This window comes from Haliotis asinina, chromosome 11 (genome assembly GCF_037392515.1).
Source record: "Haliotis asinina isolate JCU_RB_2024 chromosome 11, JCU_Hal_asi_v2, whole genome shotgun sequence".
In the NCBI taxonomy this organism is placed as follows: domain Eukaryota; kingdom Metazoa; phylum Mollusca; class Gastropoda; order Lepetellida; family Haliotidae; genus Haliotis; species Haliotis asinina.
In genome coordinates, this window is record NC_090290.1 from 7,328,440 (window position 1) to 7,343,441 (window position 15,002).

Genomic DNA, 15,002 nt, shown 5'->3' on the forward strand with positions numbered 1-15,002 from the left:
GAATATTGCTGAGCATGGTGTAAAACAATGCTCACTCACTCACTCAGGCTGTAAGTGCCACACAGTCTCAGTTATCTAAAGGCAAGGGTGTCTATTACAGTGACTATGGTAACGCTGTAGTCTGCACTAGGCATGATGGTAACCCATTAATAAACCCCTTAACCCCAGCCACAGTCTATTGAATCTACTGTTTATACTGGTTTATGAATTAGACCACTGCTGATGACATGCTACATTATATTCATATCTTGCTGTGTGCTATTTACATAACTCTAAGAGGCAATGAATGAGTTGGGCTTGCACATGTCATGATATCACATGATATCACAAGGCTCTAGATAATTTTCCAACTTCAGGAGTATGTGCTCCTCATTTCTTCAAAGAAGGAATACTGGACAAATTTAAGAGAACATTTAGAGCACAGGGGCCCCTTTCAGTGAACTCTCGTAAGCCTAAGTTCTCTCGTAGTCATTATACCTCCTTATGCTGTAACACAGCAGCTACAGATGCTGTGAGAAAAGTTACGAGACCTAAGGCTTACGAGAGTTTTGTGAAACGGGCCCCAGAATGGACTTTCATGGAGTACCACTTATCGTGTGCTTCATTTCATATTTGCACCACAACATTGCTACTCTTGTGTAAGCAGGTCAATAAACAATAAAAGAATACTTTGCTGATTGTGTTATCATGGTTTTGTTATAAATCAGCAAAATGTTACTGAGTTGTCAGTCCATTTGTAACTGAAACTGAAATATTGGAACAATTAAGTTAAACGTCCTTTGTACTGCTTGACAAGTATTAGATGCCAGCGCAGTGAACATGTTTGTGACAAGCAGGCGAGGCAAGTAATCTGGACGAATACATTTGGTTGCTACAAGTAGATTGGCAATTAAGCATGTGCAATACATGCCAACCGTGGTGTAAAATCAATACTGTTTAACACGTGTCTTGTAGAACAATTTACTTCAGCAAAACATCACCACAACACAATTCGCATGACGAAATTGAACCTTTCAATATTTAACCTGTATTTTCAAAGCTATTTGCTTCCATTCATGCATATGTTTTATCCATTAACACACTGATATACCTCTTTTCAGGACTTATGGATATCAAATTAAACCTCCATGGCATATGATACAGAGCTCACACACATTATTAACTAAAAACCTGGGGTATGATCACACAATCCAGTGATACCTGTCCCCCACATCGGAGAACGGTGACATGTTGATGCACCTGGTCATATACAAGTCTAATTAACAATAAGCGTGACATGCATTATTCAAAGCAGTAGACAAAGTTCCTGGTTGTTCAGCTGCATTAGGTCAGTAAATAAACAGCTGTATTGAAACGTAGGTACATGCACTGAGAAGGCTACATTCTGTCGTTACGCTGGGTTGTTATGCAACAGAGTTTGAAATGTTTTCCTGCAATGTGAAACTAACTGTATAAAGGTCATTATTTGTTACTTTAAACACAACTACACAGTTTTTCTAGAGCCTTTGTTCCAATCGACAAAGCCTTACGACTTGTTGTAACTCTATAGTTTATCTCGTGTACAAATTACGCAGTGTTGGTGGATCGGTCAGTAGCCCAGCATCTAGTCTCTGAAAGGAACATATTTTACAGAAAAAATCTGTGCATAATAATAAGGAAATAAAACGTAAACAAAAGAAACAACCAGACTGTCTTCATATTTAGACTTAAACTTAAACTTAATGCATGGAATTTCTTGGATATATTTGTTTCAGGGTCTGTATGACCGACTAGCAGATCAGGACCCCGGACTATAGAGGAATTTCAAGTACTGTGGAATGCCACTTAATTCTAATACTGCCTGTCTGCTTCAGTCTGGACAAAATTTCACCAGTCAAAACAGATGCAAATCTTCGTATGTAAACAATACAGTAAAAAAATCTACCACCTTATCGACAGATCATCCTGAAGGCAGTCATCAGTGAATTGGTACAAAGCATGGCTAGACCACTGTCTAAACGTCTAACCTTGACTGTTACTGGTCCACTGTTGATGTAAGCAATGGAAGTTATCAGCAGACAACAGGAAATAGTCGTCTTGTGGACTTTGGACTTTCTGACAATGCTTCACAAATAGCGCTTTCAAGCTTCTACTGATAAATGGCTGTGAAACTATAAATGCAGGCCTCCTCTAGCATGAGGTAGTGTTTCACTCAACAAGAAAGTCGAGCATAATGTTATGTCGGTGTTGTAGTTAACACTTGGATTAAATCTTGAGTGGGTATAAACATGCTGAGAAGGGTAATATCAAAGGGAGGTTACTCTCTTTCTGTTACAGCTGTCAGAGTCTAGTCATTCCACACAGTTTTTGATCTCCCATTTAAAACAAGGAGTGGCTGGGTGGGTTTGAGTGGGTGATGTTTTGCGCCGCTTATAGCTATATCCCAGCAATATCACAGCAGTTAACACCATTGTATCCTGGGCGATTCAGCGAGATGAGCAAACACCTTAACCACTAAGCTACCTCACTGCCTCTAAAACAAGGAAAAGGTCAGTTGCAGCTTAGAAAGACTAAAATACAAACTTAACAATGAGATGAACATTTACCTAAATAGGACATAAACCTGTGAATTAAGTGATTGGAATATTTGTTGTACTGTACTGGCAGAATATTTCAGTTAAATCGCAGCATGTCCACTTAATATTTGAACGAGTCAAGAAACACATCATTTAGTCCAAGAGAAAGTGACATTATACAAAAATATGTATCTGCAAAAAGAAAACCTCAAACTTAACACTGAACTATGTTAAAGATAGATTAAATACATGTAATTTTAGACTCTAGTTGGATTTAAAGTTTCTCATTATTGTTTCGAGTTAAAATATTTTTCCAGTCCTCTTTTGTCTGTGAGAGTTACTACCGATCCGATCTGAACCGATCCAGTCTAAGTAAACATAGTCTCAGTGTTATTCGTTACACTCCACCACTGAGTCTAACAAACCTTAGTAGAAGGTTGCGCCAAGTAACCTTTGAGCGACCTATGACCTTCCAATCAAACGCGAGACAGTTAAACAGATTTAACCAATCAGACAATCGCTACTACTTAGGAATCAGAGGGACAAAATATTCAGGTCAGTGACACAGATCTCTCCACAAACATAATTCTGCATATAACAAAGTTATTTGACCTGCAGTATACATGCTTTGGGGTTTCTGTTGACATGGTTACCATTTGCTAATATATATGCATAAAGACATACTTGAATATTGCCAATAACACTATTTTCAGCAACTGCTTACTCACCGTTGTCATGGTTGTAACGTGCGCCGTATTCATCATCCGAAAGCGATCGTACGTTAAATAGCATTCGGAATCATTCTGGTATGAACCTTTTCGAGATAAAAAGTTCAAAAGGTACGTGTGAATGTCCATTTTCACAATTTGGTAAGCTGTGTTCCGATTGGTCAATATCAAAGGTTACCTGACGCGCCCTCCCATAAGGTTTTGTTAGACTCAGTAGTTCAACCAATCAAGCGAGGTGGATTTGTTGAGCGGGATGAAAAAAAAAATTACTAAATACTAAACAAGCATCCCTCCTTCCTCATGAGTGCACACAGTATGTCATCAGATATAGATGCTCAATCAACAATTCTCTTCAACTTATTCATGTGTTTAAGAGATTGAGACGTTAGTCAAAATCAAAATCAAAATAAAAATGAAATCAGATTTATACAAGAAAATTATTTCCAAAACAACTGCTTCATGACAAAGCATGAGTGAATATTCAGTGACACCTCTGGAATGTCCCAGATAACTCACCCGAGGTTTAGAGAATTGTCATGCAGAAATAAACCTTGCTGAGCCTGACAACAAAGAGCCAGCAGAGTTCCTAATTCAGGCAAACTCAAGTACACTGCCAGTTGCGTAATACTTCAGAGTCACACTGCACCATCATCACTATCATTATATAGAGATAAACTGAGCCATGTCTTCAAACAAACTCAGACAGTTCAACGGGTATTCACAAAAGTCGGGAGCTGTTTACCAGGTTTTGATGTGGATCTAAAAATAGACAGCATTACAATATAGCCTTGGCATGTCTGTAATGGAATTCCTGAATATGAATTGAGACATACTAGAGCATAGAAAACATTGACTTGCATTCAATCGGACATTTAGTAAATAAAATTGTTTTAATAAGTTGTGGGACAGTAAGTGAGCCTCAAAGTGACATATAACTTCATTTATACATGTCTAAACAACTGCCTCCATGAATTTTACTTCACTTTCTTCACTAAAAGTTAAAGCTTCAGATCCATTTAACCTTTCAAATATATCATCTGTTGGCAATCACATACATGATATTTCTAAAAATTGATGCATTCTGTTGAGATTTATTTACCTGTAGGGCAATTAAAAAAAATTCAACTGTACCAAAAATACCAAATAACTGTTGATAAATACGTCTTGAAAAGATATTTATGCCAATCTGTGGCCACAATACAGACTTGACACATACAAGAAGCATCTCGCAAACATCCCAAGCATGTAGCATGTCCTCTGCTGTTCAAGGCTTGATTTATCTATCCCTCACTTGACAAGAGCACCTGTTGCTCTTGTGCTACTTTTTACCTCCAAAGCCCTGCTGAAGGCACTGGTTCAATGAAACATCGTCTTTGTGATCAGGTGTACTCTTCAAAGTCCTTGAATAAGAATCGACCAAACATATTTTCTAATATTTCTTTGATAACATGTGGATGGCAGCATATTTTTGTCTGGGTCTGAGAAAAAGGAAAATCTAGGATAAATACTTGAAAATGTCAAGTTGTTTTCTCAAGCATACAAGCAATGTTAAAAATGTCCACGAAATATATTGAAAATCAAATTAAACATGCACTAAATGGATAAGATCTAAAAAGTATGCCAATAGTTTGTTTGCTGCAAAATTTAATTCATATGATCGTTTGTTGTACCAGTTTTTCCCTACTTCATGAAAATGTGTGAATTATAGTGATGAGTTCATATGGACAAATGACTAACTTCCACGCCATTTGAAACAATTTGCTGTCTTAGAATGCAGATCTATTTGCCTTTTCATCAATGTGATTTTATACATGTGCATTAGCCTAATCTCTTACTCTTTGAAATGTCTTGCAATATTTGTTGTTTAATGATCCATGCACACTGCAAACACGTCAGTAGTCATGTCAATTGCCTGGCCTATACACCAAGGGATTGACATCATGAGTATGACACATGTCATTCAGGTTGATGGGTTCATGTTATTTGGTTGGTTTGTTGTTTAATGCTGCACTCAGCAATATTCAAGCTATATGGATGTGTTCTGTAAATAGTCAAGTCTGTATTAAACAATCCAGTGATCAACATCATGAGCATCTACCTCTGTAATTCATAATACAATGACAATGAAGGGGCCACAGGTTGTCCGCAATCAAGCGTAGTGAGATGGGTGAAGCACATGGCCCGTCTCAGCAAACTGCTATATGCAGAATCAATTTCACTGTCATGCACTGCACGTGCACTAGCCTACATCTGCTCTACCTTTCACAAACCAAATGGGTTTGCTCATTGTCATGCACCGCCTACTTCTCACAAACACTTTCTCTACACCGGTCCAATCTACCCTAGTTTTCCAGCAGTATATATATTACTGGTGTCTCTATTAATTGAAATACTTCATGATTGGTCGCAGTGACCAAACGACCAATCACATTTTCTAATTATTATACAAAAACAATTTGGGAATTACTGTTTTAGAGTTTGAAACACTTGACAATAGGACATATCTTAGAAGTTGTCAGATCTTTAAACATAGTCAATTCTTTGGAAACTGACATCATGGCTGAATTTTTCTTGACTCAAGAAAGTTTATGTTCATGATATATTAGTCATCACTTTATAGTAGCAAGTTTCTTCCTTTCACACTGGATGCAAAATTTGCAAGAGCAAATTTGCAGAGTCTCTAAATATAACAAAAATAAACCAACATCAAGGAAAATCTGAACCTAGCTAGTTCTACGTATTGCTCGTTTTGCAAGTCCACCTCTCTATAATAATCATAAAAATTGAAGTTGAAGTTGAATTGTTGACAATATATTAGTAAAAACCACATCATACAAAGACAACTTAGTGATTGGGAGTCAATAGTATTCTGTGCCACGAGATTATCAAACACAGAAGCATCGTCAAAAAGGTGCAAATTTCATTCAATGAGTTTGGAGAAGCAAGAAAAGAAATTTTCCTGATTTCAATCTGCTAAGTGTTTTTAGTACATAACAAATGCACAAAATATCTTTGCCACAACTTCATTAAAATGTACAAACCAGTTTTCTGCAAGCATGTCCTGGTGGTGTATGTAGATCAGGGGCGATATGGTCCACTTATAAACAATCATTAACCTAACGCAACTGACTGCTCCAACCCGAAAACTGACTACAGTTCTATGTATGAAATCATACTCAATATCTGCAGCTGCTAAGTCTAAACTGCTGACAACACTCATACCATGTTGTGGAAGGCAAACCAGCATTTCTAGGAAAATGTAGTCAGTTCATCCACCAGTCATGTGATTCCAAATAATGAAATACAGACTTAGTTCAGTAGATTGTAAGGTCAGCTACGACAGTAGGTCATGTCAACCAGGACATGAGGTGCATTGATCAATGCAACTAAGGATTGCTGAACCGGATACAATAGATGAATGCACAATGCATGATCAACATTAAAGATAAGGTATCTTGTCCTTCTTGGTAAATGCTAGTTTTCTGAAAGCAGAGACTTTGACTCAGAAAATTGTTATAGTTAAAGCTGAGATATGGAGTACCTCAACATACTAGCAAGTACTTACACTAGTTGATTGAGAATCAATAAAGTTCATCATCATTGTCATCATCATCAATAGTTTCAAAGTCAAACTGCTGCAATGAACAAAGACTATGACACATTTTATGACAGCAGTGGCTCGATTAATGTGTAATGGATTTTCATTCTCAGCTCCCTAGGGATCATACAGGGGAATATTTCACAAAGTCACCTGGTTGAAAAAATATAAGAAACAAGTACTTGTTGATTCATTATAAAGGTCACATGCAACATAAAATACAACTTTGCAGATTCTGATATCTTTCGGTATGCACTTACCAAAATAAATCATCAAAAATGCCAATTCAACCCATAAAGTTTAAAAAAAAACGCGAGTTCAAAAGATTCATAAAATTTTCCCCAGCGCTGCGGGAAAAAGTGGTTTCAACAGCTGTGCTGCGCTGCACGCATGATGCATGCGCAGTGAATAGGTTTGCAGAGCTTGAAACAATATGCATTCACGGAGTATTCCAAGGTCGTGTGCAGTAGTCTAATCTATGTTGTGTACACAAACAAGTAAATAATCTACTCATTACGTAAAAAAACCTTGTTGATTGTGGTATGCAGCCTCTGTCACAGAGAAAACTCAATGTCTATTTTATTGACACCTATATGTCTGCCTGCCTGTCTGCTAAAGACAATATGCAATACACAGCTTCAATCACTGACCACATGCAATTTGAGTTTAACACCTATCACGTTATATGCCATAAACAAAATAAATTGATTTATGACTCGTGCATCCAAGTCCTGTCTCTGCCACATTATGTAATTAGGCAGGTGTGATAAACTGGGTTCGGTTTGCACTTTCGAATCGCGATTGTAAGCTTATAATTTTGTTTATTTGTTTTTGAACAAGCAGCAATGTATATTATATGTCATGAATAAGTGATAATTGTATTTTAATTATGTTTGATTTTTTAGCTGCATGTGACCTTTAATGTAGGTCAGTCTGCTGTGATTATTTTCCTTCAGTTAATCAGAATGGAAGTTGCAATTACTGATTTTTTTTTATGAGTTGCAGACATGGGACCTTATATGAGCTGGACAGCTCTAAATACATATATGGTATATCATTATATGGACAGTCAGCAAGTATGTTGACATGCACACACATTTTATCAGAGATTTTTTAGGCCCACATTTCACTGTCAGCCCAGTGAGTGAGTGACTGACTGACTGAGCGAGTGTGTTTAGTTTTACGCCACACTCAGCAATATTCCAGCTACATGGCAATGATCAAATCTCGTCCAAACAATCCAGTGATCAACAGCATGAGCATCAATTTGGGAACTGATGAATTGTGTTAATAAAGTCAGTGAGCCTAACCACTCAATCCCGCTAGTCACCTCTAATGACAAGTATAGTCGTCTTTTGTGGTAAGCATGGGTTGCTGAAGACCTAGTCTACTCCGGATGGCCATGGGAGCCATCTCCAGTGAAACTGGGCTGTTCAATTCCAGCTTGTATAGAGTGTTGACTGATGGTTAATGTTCCACTCACAATACAATATCACACTGTTCATAATCAAATATAGTGAGTGAGTTTACTTTTACACCACTTTAAGCAATTCCAGCAATATTATCAGGCAGAGGATACCAGAAATAGGCTTAACATAATGTAGCAATATAGGGAATAAAACCCAAGTCTTCAGCATGATGAGCAAATGCTTCAGCCACTTGGCTACCCCATCGTTCCCTAATCAAATACAGACATAGAACACCATCCAGTGATTGATGTTTTGAGTACAAGTGCCATATGATGAAATGCATCAGCCAAGTCACCAACCCCGATTACCAAACCCTGTCACTTGGATCTTCACTTAATGTGCCGATTAAGAATAATGATAAAGAACAATTCTACCTCAAATCTTCAAAGGGTTTTTCCAAGTATTCAGTTATATACAGGCATGTCAGCTAGATGAATATGTGTAATGAGGCAGATATATGATGCATTCAAAATTTTATAGATGTGATACAAATTGTATATGTGTTGTACAAAGTTTGATATTAACAAACAAACCAATCTAAATTGAAAAGGTCCTGGAGACATCTAGACTTGCATCATTTATGACTTCAGAATCACAGAAAGGACTGGACAGTAAGGTAAAAAATGTGGTTCAGGGACTTAGAGACAGACTAGGAGAAACATATAAGCTTGGGGGCACTGTGATGGCTTTGCTATTTATTCACAAACAGAAAATACCCAAGAATATGCTAAATCACATGCTGTCACAACAATATTACTTATAAATTTATCATTATTTATTGTTCAAAGCTGTACTCAGCAATATCACTGCTACATGGCAGCAGTGTGTAAATAATAACATCTGGACTAGACAGTCCAGTGATAAACAGCAGCAACTTGGGCATCGTAACAAAATGGGAATATGATGATTCATCAACCACGTCAACCAAGTTCAAAGCAATACAGACAACAGACATTGTGTGAGTAAAACAATCCCTATTTTGTTGACAAATCAATTATCAGGTTAGATCCAAAATTGAAATGCACAATCTGTGGATCCTGACATTACAAAGGGATGTAACTCATGTTACAATCTTATCACATCATCATAAGTATTGCGTACTTGATCTACACATGAAAATATGTCACATGTTCAACAAAAGACTTAGCACTGGGTGACAATGCACAAGGAAACTATACCATGCAACGTGTAGGGAAAACAGTACTTAAATTCACATTGTGTGCAAAGAACCCTAGCATTGTGTGTTTGTTAACTGAATGATCCGAACTTGGCGACTTGAAACTGGAGACACATCAGATCTATTCATGTGACTCAGACAAACAACCCTGAGCTGGTTTCCTCGTATTGTCCTAAAAATTAGCTCTCCATAAAGTACTGACCTTTCACAAAACTAGCCAGCATTTTTAAAATGAAATTACAATATTTCTTTGAACGGCATTATGGAAGTTGGTACTATAAGGATGACAAACCTTTTTATTTTATTATCATTATCATTATTTCGTCATCATGACTCCCTGGTGTCATGAGAGGGAGTCATGGATATGCTTTTCGGGGGTCAACTTCAGTTTCTAAATTTAATAAAGACATCAAGTGTGATTGTTCAATAATGACAAAAAACAAGGTAAGGCAGGTCAGGTGTACCATCAGCACTGCGCACACATTATACTAAGCTGTTTTCAACGGCAAATTACAATTTTAGATTATTGAAACTGAGGCAGGGCAAACACTCTTATCATGGTTTGGTGTGGTTGGATAGCAATAACAATATGAATTCCATGGAAGTCATGAAAAATATAAATGCAATATATCTGTAATCAGAAAAAGTCACCATTTCAAGATCTGTCTCGTATATCTGCCAAGATCTTTTGAAAGATATGAAATGGTTTTCAAGTTGTGCTCTGGAAACGAAGTCAGCAACGTGTTCATGGAACTGAGAAAATAATACATCATAAAAACTTGCAAATAGCGAAAAGCACCACTTTGGTGTCTGCCACACGTATCTAACAAGTAACACTGACAGATATTAAGAAGTTTTTGAGTTCTGCTCCGGAAACGAAACACACGTCTCACTTTTGAGAAAACGTGAAAATAATAAATCTCAAAAACCTGTAAATACCAAAAGGCACCACTTTCGGATCTGCCACACATATCTACCAAGCAACACTGACAGATATTAAGAAGTTTTTGAGTTCTGCTCCGGAAACGAAGCCCATCCCTCCATTTTGAGCCTAAGTCTGAATCGTTTCCATGGAAACCGAGAAACTAAGAAATCACAAAAACCTGTAACTAGCAAAAGGCACCATTGCAGCTTCTGATTGGTATATCTACCAAGTTTTGCAGAAAAATATTGAACTGTTTTTGAGTTATGCTCCGGAAACGAAGCACATACCTTCATTTTGAGACTGAAACATTTCCATGGAAACCCAGAAAATAATAAATCACAAAAACCTGTAAATACCAAAAGGCACCACTTTCGGGTCTGCCACACATATCTACCAAGTTTTGCTGAAAAATATTGAATGGGTTTTGAGTTCTGCTCAGGAAACGAAGCCCATTCCTCCATTCCAAAACATTTCCATAGAAACTGAGAAATTATGAATAAGATAGATGTTTTGTTCAGAAGTATACCCTATAAAAAGGTGATATACACCTGGTGCAAGTTTGGCTAATAACTAGGCTGCACTTTGGAATATTTGGTTGCACCAGTGCAAGTAAGAAAGCACTAAATCACACCCTGGTGGGGCAGGACTGAAGTCATAGAAACTCTCAGGAGTGAAGCTGGCAAACATGGTCACACATCCCCTGATTACCCGCTGCACTCAACATTGCAGCGTAAATGCCATTTTATTACTCGCCCGTTGAAGATGCAGCAGTGTAATATTTTCACTTCAATATTACACTAGTGTAATACCGCTTGACGTATGACGTCAAAATGGTTCAAAGTTGTGACGTCACAATGCTAATGTTGATGTCGCGATTTTCCTAGACCTTGCTTGATGTGAAAGCTGAGAGTCCTCACACTGTAGGCAATTTCGCCGCAGTTTCTGTCAATTTATGTTGGCGAGCAATAAACAGAATACTAAACTCGCTTCCATGAAATACCATTTTCATTAAACTCGTTAAAGATTTAGCATCAAACTCGCTTTCGCTCGTTTGATACTAAATCATTAACTCGTTTAATAAAAATGGTATTACACGGAAGGTCGTTTAGTATCCTCTATAAACACACTGTAGCGAATAATTAACACAACAAATGGTATGGTTTTATGAAAACACAAATTATCCGACTTGCAGATTCCATATCACTACAGACCATGGGCACTGCTGGTGTAGCCCGGTGGTTTTTGCCTTCGCTCATCATGTTGATGACTCCAGTTTGTTTTACCAGATGGGAACAAAAAGTGTGAAGAATATTTCTGGTGTACCCGACAGTGACATAACTTTGTAAATGACATTAAACCTTATTCGCCCACAAAAAAAATCACCCATTCACAAACCATCAGCACTAACATTTTAACTCTACCGAAAAATGGCCTCAAAGTATCTAAATCCAATACTTTTTATAGTTTTATCCAACACCCGAATCCCTTTTGAGACTAGACTGAGTTCTGAGCATGTACACATGAAACACTGACAAATCAGTTGAGATTTTGAGACATTTTGTAGAGCCAGAAGTACATGTACACACCTGAAGTCTTATTACTGGGTGACCCTGGCTACCAACAATAGAGAGGTGAAGGTAAATCACCAGTACATGCACACAGGCTTGAGCTAGTGTTGCGCTGGTTCCAACTTTCTTCCGTGTACAGAGCTATGTCGTAACACAATTTCCCTGTTTTCGCATGAACCAGGCAGAGACAGGAAGTATGCACATCTGAAACATGATCCGATTTCTATCAGCTGTAGTACCCAAACAACTGTGATCATGATGTGCAAAAAAGATGTTTCACTGATGTAATCATCATGAATAGCATATGAGCTTCTGTAAGACATGTTTGGTGTTTTAACTGATAATATGTTGGAGTCAGGAAGTGCACAAACAACAGAATATAGTAATATAATTTTTTTATATTTACGACAAGCACATGCTTCAAAGATTAAATATATCATTCCTGTTACACCCAAAAGTGCAACAGCACATTCGGTAAAGTGAATGAGTATGGTTTTGCACTGCTTTCAGCAATATTCCAGCAATATCATCCCAAATAAGCTCCACACATTTTACCCACACAGGAAATCAATCCGAGTCTTACGCAAGATGAGCAAACACAAAACCATTACACTACACTTATGGGAAGACACCAGAAATGAACTTGACATGTGGAGAATTGAACCCAGGTCAAAGAGAGAGGATGCTATAGCGAACCATTAGGCTACCCCAATGGACCTGGCCTCAATCTCAAGCTGTGGAATATTGTTAAGTGCAGCATATGAAACCCAGAATATGCTCACAATACTGATCATTGTCTAATCTAGACTCAATTATTTACAGACATGACAGTGAAAGAACGCAGGTCAGTGTGATTGTTAACAAAGAGCAAATAAACAAGCCAGTACTAGAAACTATGCAGTTTGAACAGAAAGCTTTCCCTCTCTGAATCATTAAGATTGATGAAACAAAAGATATTTCATGATTCCTATTTTTCGCCAACCACCCCCTCTCATATTCCAAGATTTTCTTTCTTTGCCGATACAATTGTGACGGGTGTCATACAATACACAGGGTCACGAGGTAATGATGTCAACAATTTTTTAAAATTACAGCAATGGGAAGTTATTTTACAAATAATATATCAGGAATATCTAAAACTGTTGTCATGTGTGGATAAGGGCTGTCATGTCAGTTCAGTGTACAGTATCATTACCAATGTGGGCGAACATGTCGTGGTTCAGATTAATCATACGACACCCTAGGGCTAAATATCACTTTGTCATGTTGACATCACGTCATGAACATTGTCATGAGGTCACATTTCTTCTGTGATGTTGTATTTTACATGCAGAAACGACGGGTATCCAGCCTGTGATTGAATGTAGATTTGGGTATACCATCCTCAATTTGACAACTTTGGTTGTCAACAGAATATAATATTCATGCCCACATCATTGTTGATACTATATTATTGACACGTGTGCCAAAATACCAGTATATCCCTCATTCTCGCACGGGAAATACCAACATTAGGCACTCGTGTCACAAACATAAAATGACATGGACACTCATGTAATATCCTCTGTTAACATCCTCTTGCACAGAAAACAAAAACAGGAAAATGCTAGAGTGAGTATTTTTCGCTTTCGCATAACCTCAGTGTTGAGTACTGATTTCAGGGCACGAGGAATCAACTAACTGACCCAAGCGATAGACAATGCAAAGTTTAAGTATGTTTATCTGGAACACTAATCTTGTTCAGCTGAAGTCTTAAAACAGGGAACAGAAGTGATACACGTCCCAAAGCAAGCTGAATTCGGCATTTTGATAACTTCAACAACTGCTCTACACGGGGGAGTATGTGCATAATGAGAATGCACAAGCAGTTTTGTCGTTAGGGCGGGTACAAAGCAATATGTCAATAAAAGTTCTCTTAAAAGGTAAACTGGTTACTTTTATCATTCAGTATGTGTTTTTTATAACTATATTTCAGTAAAATATCAGGAACTTAAGAAAAAAACTGATTCATCAATCAAAAAAACATTTTTATAACAACAAGATTTTTTTATAAAGTGAATCTTTATATAGTAAATTCACACTAGTCTAATACTCATAAATAAACAAGTGTCATCAGAAGATGACATATCCCCCTGGCCCCCACATATTTGAAAAGACAAATCATCTGACAGTTACTTGATGTTTTCTTAGATTAAGTTTGAATCGTTTCCATGGAAGTCATGGGCACAACACAACAACTAAGCAAGGTGGATGCTGTCACCCTCAAAGTTGCAGATGCGGATATCTGTCCATCAGATGTTGTGAGGAATCTTGGTGTTCACATCGATTCTACTTCAAAACGAAACACACCTCTCACTTTTGAGACTATGTCTGAAACATTTCCATGGAAACCGAGAAAATAATAAATCACAAAAACCTGTTAGTACCAAAAGGCACCACTATAGGTTCAGATTGATATATCTACCAAGTTTTGCAGAAAAATGCTGAATGGTTCTTGACTTCTGCTCCGAAAACGAAGCCCATCCATGGAAACCGAGAAAATAATAAATCAAACAAACCTGTACATAGCAAAACGCACCACTTCGACTTCTGACTGATATGTCCACAAAGTTTTGCAGAAAAATATTGAATGGTTTTTGAGTAATGCTCCAGAAACGAAACACACCTCTCACTTTTGAGACTATGTCTGAAACTTTTATGTCTGAAAAGTATTGAATGGATTTTGAGTTATACTCCGGAAACAAAGCCCACCCCACCATTAGACTAACACCAAAATGTTCCATGGAAAACGAAAAAAAACAAAAATGCCAAAACTCTGTAAATAGCAAACGTCACAACTACAGGTTGAGATTATTACATCTATCAAGTTTGGTCTAAAAATATTGAACGGTTTCTGAGTTATGCTCCGGAAACAAAATGATTACGGAGGGACAGACAGATGAGGCGTCGACTATATCCCAATACATGCCGGGGGATAAAAAT

General features: G+C 37.5%; 1 protein-coding gene across 4 annotated transcripts in view; it reads right to left on the reverse strand.

Annotated features, from left to right (window-relative positions):
* LOC137255674 (uncharacterized) overlaps positions 1-15,002 on the reverse strand; it is a 49,032-nt gene that overhangs the window by 29,555 nt on the left and 4,475 nt on the right. The window contains exon 1 of one of the 4 annotated variants that reach the window (XM_067793155.1): positions 3,800-3,895. The exons of 2 other annotated variants lie outside the window; for them this stretch is intronic. The gene's annotated coding sequence lies outside the window, so the exon portion shown is untranslated. Of the gene's footprint in view, positions 1-1,927; positions 2,043-3,799; positions 3,896-15,002 lie in introns of those variants that run through there. One more of the 4 variants, XM_067793154.1, reaches the window with a different exon arrangement.